Genomic DNA, 6,553 nt, shown 5'->3' with positions numbered 1-6,553 from the left:
TCGGGACTCTGGAATAAAGAAAGTTTACTGCCATGAATGCGTCAAACACAATCTCAGATAGCGGGGAATAAATTGCAGAGTGAGCTATGAGCCTAAATAGCACAATACGTAGATCTTCAAATGATAAAATCACATTAAAGGCGAACAAAATTCATCTCTGTCATTGCCTGCAACATAGTAGGCCTATTCTTAATCAATGGAAAATGCGTAATTCTGCCCGGGCAGTTTCACTTTCCATGAGGCAGCGAACGCTACGGTTTATAAACCTCTTCGGGATGCTTTGATTTGAAATGATTCAGCATTTAACTTGTGTAATTATTGTCTGCACACCAGAGCAAAAGGGTGAAAGACACTCACTGTTTATCAAACGCTGAAACTTTGCCAGGTGAAAAACAATCTGGAATCATGTTTAACAGACACATTAAGTCCTCTTTGCAACCTGAACTTCACCAGAATGTCGATATGTGACACCTGAGCTGAAAAAGTTTGATGCAGCACAACAAATGGTGAAACAGAACACAGGTGTCTCAAGATGCGTTAATAAATATTGAAATTATATTTAATTTAACAGTCTTTAAAAAAAGGCAACGGTCATGTGTGGTACACTGAAAAAAGTGAGTTGTGGCACAACGATCAAAAACGTCCATCCAGTGCATGTTTAAGTGGCCTCAAGGCACGTGTGAACAGCCCGTAACTCACCCTATAGCTTTATTGAAAAACTGACCCGAACCTGGCCCAAAACCTGTAGGTTTGTCGGGTACCGATGAACTCAGATCGAGTTGAAGACCTCTAAACACATGCAGAATAACTAAAATAGTGATTTTGGTATTTGAATACCATGCACATGCATGGTTTTGGATCGGTTCTAAAAAGTACATATAATTGGCCATGTAAGACATTGCTCCAAATTTTCTTCCGTCAATTTGAAAAATCCAACCAAATCTAGCAAGTGTCTTGTAGTGCATAAAGGTGAGCGTAGTCACGTGACACTTCATGGGTGGCCTCCATGGTGTACCGGCCCATGGGCCTTCTCAATTCTTAATCCATCCTTGCTCAACTCAATGGCATACAATTCATTGAAATGATGAAGGTTGCACTTTAACTAATCCAACCAGCAGCACATTAGAAAAAAATAGCTTTTAAAACTTACCAATGAAGTTCACTACACAGGTCTGCCCTGCACCCGGTAACTTCCGATGCTCATGTCAAAAACTTGACATAAATATGATCAAAGCTTTTGACTGGCTCAGGGGCGAAGGCAAACTAGCCCATCAGGCCATCGTTGAATGCTTGTTGCACATGTACATGACGTTCTCCAGATCTCCGTTGGCAGATCTCATGACATTGAGGATGAAGGGCTAACCCCACGCATAGCAAATGAGAATGATTAAATGGCTTTTATGCAACATACCTTAATATTAATAGAATTTCTCAAAAGAATATATACTTTTTTCTAGTATAATGGACATAAAACACGTTTAAGTTGTGGAAAATATATTATTTCTTAAAATAAATTTAAGATGATGCCATGGAATTTGCACAAAAGTGCCACCTCTGGCGGAGCTTAGTCCCACGTGCCCCTAATGTAGAGACACGGCAGTCAGGTTGTAGTCCACAAACCCAGAAGAGAATTCACTATGGGTTCCCTCTGGATTTTCCTCTGGGGTTTTATAATGGGACTTTTGGATTTTGCATTCTGAGATGCTATTCTGCACACTACAATTGTACTGAGGAGTTATCTGAGTTACCATAGCCTTTCTGTCAGCTCGAACCAGTCTGGCCATTCTCCGTTGACCTCTCTCATCAACAAGGTGTTTCCGTATGCAGAACTGCCGCTCACTGGATGTTTTTAAATTTTGGCATCATTCTGAGTAAACTCTAGTGACTGTTGTGCTTGAAAATCCCAGGAGATCAGCAGTTACAGAAATACTCAAACCAGCCTGTCTGGCACCAACAATCATGCCACTGTCGAAATCACTGATATCACTTTTTTCCCCATTCTGATGGTTGATGTGAACATAACTGAAGCTCCTGACCCTTATCTGAATGATTTTATGAATTGCACTGCTGCCACACGATTGGCTGATTAGATAATTGCATGAATAAGTAGATGTACAGGTGTACCTAATAAAGTGGTCATTGACTGTCTAGTGACGCGTCCTTTGCCCATGCCCAGGCAGAGGCCACACTCCTTAGCTTTCACCTCCATGGTAAAATGCAGGCGGACATTTTAGTTCAAAAACGTTAAAAAATTTAATTTCCACCAGAAAATGATATGAAACACAATACATATTTGAGATGTGGCAGAAATTACATTGTGGTGGGAATTATCATGAATTAAAATTAAAATGACATAAATCTACTGTGCTGCGTGTACATACACTGTTGTACAATGTAGACATATTAAATAAACTAATGAGACTGTGAAACATTTTAGCAGGATTTTACTTTTTAGAAATGCACAAGCTTGAAAGTTCTTAAAGTTGAAAAAAAAAACACTCATTTACATGATCAAGACAGACAGACAATAAGTGACAGACACTTCTAATTAGGCATTACAACCAACAGGGCCAAGAGGGACAGGATTCCATAGGGACTGAATATTGCATGACTCTTTGGGACAGGTATTGGCAGGGGATACAATTGTATTAATACATATATATAAAAAGTCAAATTTAGTGACTGATGAAGACTATCTCAACCCTGTGCGTTTTTCACCAGAGTCTATTTAACAGAGACGGCCCACTTCTATTAAAATGAATGGGAGAAATCGGAATGACCAACAGATGTAGAAAATGAAGTCTCGCCATACAGGCAAGAGAGGCAATCAGCTTTTAGATACATACATCGCCTGTCAGTCAACTCGAGAACGCGCATGCGCATTAGCTAGACAAGCTGGGACAAAAACTTTTTTTAGCGTGATCTGAGCTTAAGAAGCACAATTTACTATACCATTTTTGTCAGATTTTACTCCTGATTTTAAAGGTGCACTCAGCAATTCCTGAGAAACACTGTTGATATTCTAACTCAACTGCCAAAACAAACACACCCCTCCCTTTAGTGCTCCTTTGGAAGCGCCACCCCCCAAATTCATGGACGCAATACAGTTTTATGCACACCAGCTCCAGACACTCACAACTCTCCTGATACTAAATCTAACATCACAACAACAGCATATATGGGTTCTGTTAAACACAGCCAAATTTATGTTACCCACCTATCGAGAAGAAAAACAACAACTTTTGCATCCGTCTTCAAGCCTTTTACCTCTCTGAGGTCTCTCCACCGCTGAAAAGCCTTGCCGATGTTGATGCGGCTCCTAGCCCTCGACTTATCATAATACTTCTTTTTAGTTTATATTCATCTGACCTTTATCTCTTGGTCTGTTTCTCAGCCATTTGTCCTCCTTGGAGTTTAGAAAGTTCACACCAGCCAGATTTGCCATCGCTCTTCTAATGAATTTCCCTCTTGCTCTGCCCCCACCCCCCATCCTGGGCATGCGCAAGAATCACCCCCATTGCTGATTGGCTGGAGTAGTGTTGTGTGGATCGGTCTGATCCATTTTGTTTTTGTCCCATTTACAGAGCCAGGGCTGTGTACAAATACAAGATTTTATTTCAGCCCACCCACAGAACAGACAGTTAGCAGACTGTGAGGAGATATTTGCAGAATTTGACAAAAAGTGTATTGGATTAGAATTACTGAGTGCACCTTTAAATATGGTCTTTGATTGTAATCTTGACCAACTGTTTTGGATATTCATGATCCAAATGTTAAGAACAAAGCTAAGTCTATTTTACAGTCTCCCAACCCTATTTCTGGAGGCATACCAAAAGTACACTGTGACATAATGTCAGGGTTCGGGTGTGGAAAGAAGGAGACGGGGAGCAGTGACACTCTTCAGGTAAGGCTTTTATTTTCTTTGCCTCTGGGTACAGTGTATGCACTCTTTTGGATGCTTTCACTCAGTTCAATAATTAACACTCTCTAAATAAACATAAACTTCTTAATAATACTCAATAGATCAAACACTCATTATAAACCGCCACCAACACTGCACACTCAACTCGTTCTGTCTTCTCTGGTGTGTATGGCTGCTTTTAAGGGCACTCTTCGCCATCACTGTAATGAGAAACAGCTGTTAGAAATTATGCCAACTAGCTTGACGAGCCACACTACTCCCTCTCTCCCTCAAACAGACGCCCGACCACGCCCCCATACCCACAGTGACTTCAACATTCATATAGATAATGAAAATGACACACTGGGATTAGCATTTAGCAATATTCTAAACTCCCTTGGAGTCAGACAAAATGTGACAGGACCAACTGATTGCCATAATCATACTCCAGACTTAATTCTGTCATATGGAGTTGATATTGATACTATAGAAACTCTGCCGCAGAGTGATGACATCTCAGACCTTTACCTCGTCTCTTGTATGCTGTGATCATCTAATGTTACTCAGTCTACACCATGCTATCAATTAGGTAGAACTATTCTTTTGGCCACTAAAGATCTCTAAGAAAAGATAATCTTCCAGATTTATTTTATATATCAGAAAATATAAATACAGTCTTCTCTAGCACTCATGATAGTGTTGCCCCTCTTTGATTAAAGAAAAAAGCACCACACCATGGTACAATAATCACACAAATGGAGTGCAAGTGGAAGAATACAAAATGAGAGGTATTTTGTGGTGCATGAAAGGATAGTGTCTGTAGATACAGACAGGCACTAAAAGCTGCCAGGTCAGCATATTTTAGCAAACTTATAAAAAATAACCACAACAATCCTAGGTGTTTATTCAGTACTGTGGCTAAATTGGTTAGGAATAAAGCCTCAGCTGAATCGCAGCACAATAGTAATGACTTCATGAATTTCTTTACTGATTGAAATAATCAGAAATAAAATTGGAATTATTCAATCGTCTGTCACAGTACCATAGATAACAGTGTCTCATAATTTTCCTCACAAGCAACTTCAATCCTTCGCTGTCATAGGTGATGAAGAGCTAACAAAACTTATCGAAACATCAAAAGCCACAACATGTATGTTAGATCCAATATCAACTAAGCTCTTAAAAAAGGTATTCCCTGTAATCTCAGAACCTCTTCTTAATATTATTAACTCCTCGATATCCTTAGGACATATCCAAAGAATCTTTAAAATCTTTAAAATCTTTAAAATAACCGCCACAGCTTGATCCTGGAGAATTGGCTAATTATAGACCGATTTCAAATCTCCCATTTATGTTGAAAATACTAGAAAAGGTAGTGTCCTCCCAACTATGTTCATTTCTAAAGAGAAATAGTATATATGAACAATTTCAGTCAGGATTTAGGCCCCATCACAGTACAGAGACTGCACTTATCAGAGTTACAAATGACTTGCTCTTATCATCTGATCGTGGCTGCATTTCTCTTCTAGTGCTTTTAGGTCTTAGTGCTGCATTCGACATGATAGATCACAACATTCTCTTGAATAGGCTAGAGAATTATGTTGACATTTGTGGACTTGAATTAGCATGGTTTAGGTCCTATTTAGCAGACCACTACCACTTTGTCTGTGTAAACGAGGAATTGACAAATCAAACAAAAGTTAAGTATGGAGTGCCACAGGGATCAGTTTTAGGGCCTCTGCTTTTCTCCTTATATATGCTTCCCCTGGGAGATATTATCAGGAATCGTGGAATAAGTTTCCACTGTTATGCCGACAATACCCAACTTTATATTTCTTCGAAACCTGACGAAATTTCACAATTCTTCAAATTAGCAGAGTGTATAATTGAAATCAAAGACTGGATGGCCAAAAATGGGGGTCTGTTAGTTCAATTATGCAAAAAACGGACAGGTAAGATTTAGTCGGACACATGTAAATAACATTTAGAAAAGACAAATTATTGCTTTAGTCGAACTGAAATCAGATTTTTAAAGTGCATGTAAATGCACTCAATGCCACAATATTTACACTCTTCAGGTGGCTCTTATCTTAACAAGATCTGAACTGTCTGTTCAGCTAACTCATCTTTTCTTTTTTATTTGAGTCTAGCTTTTATTTATCTTATCTTTCTCCATTTACGCAGGTTTCACGGATTATGCTGAATATTGTTTATACATAAACAATAACCACACCGTCCATGTTAAACAAACCATTATATTGTAGATAGTTATCTTAATTATGAAGAATTCGGTGCCAGGACAATATTCCCAGGAGCATAGTATCACATTTTTAAAACAAGACAACCTGTCCAAACAAGATCATGACAACTCGCACAGGTACAAATTAGTAATATATGCTTTAGAAAAACAGTTTCAGATAGGTACATTTTTATTCTCATTTAACTCTTTCCGCAATTCCAGAAATTACAGCCCTGGTGAAAAAGATGTCAGATTCAGTAAATGTATACACTGGGAATACGCTCTGGGAATGAGAAACTGCTGATGAGGTAAAACCATGTAGTTTTACCAGTTTTAAGAAGTAATATGCAAATAAAAAGGACCCCGCCCCAACCCCCACCACCAATAAATTTACATTTTACTATTGACCTGAA

The sequence above is a fragment of the Myxocyprinus asiaticus genome, chromosome 12, assembly GCF_019703515.2.
Source record: "Myxocyprinus asiaticus isolate MX2 ecotype Aquarium Trade chromosome 12, UBuf_Myxa_2, whole genome shotgun sequence".
NCBI classification, from domain to species: domain Eukaryota; kingdom Metazoa; phylum Chordata; class Actinopteri; order Cypriniformes; family Catostomidae; genus Myxocyprinus; species Myxocyprinus asiaticus.
Note: the sequence above shows the minus strand (reverse complement) of the source record.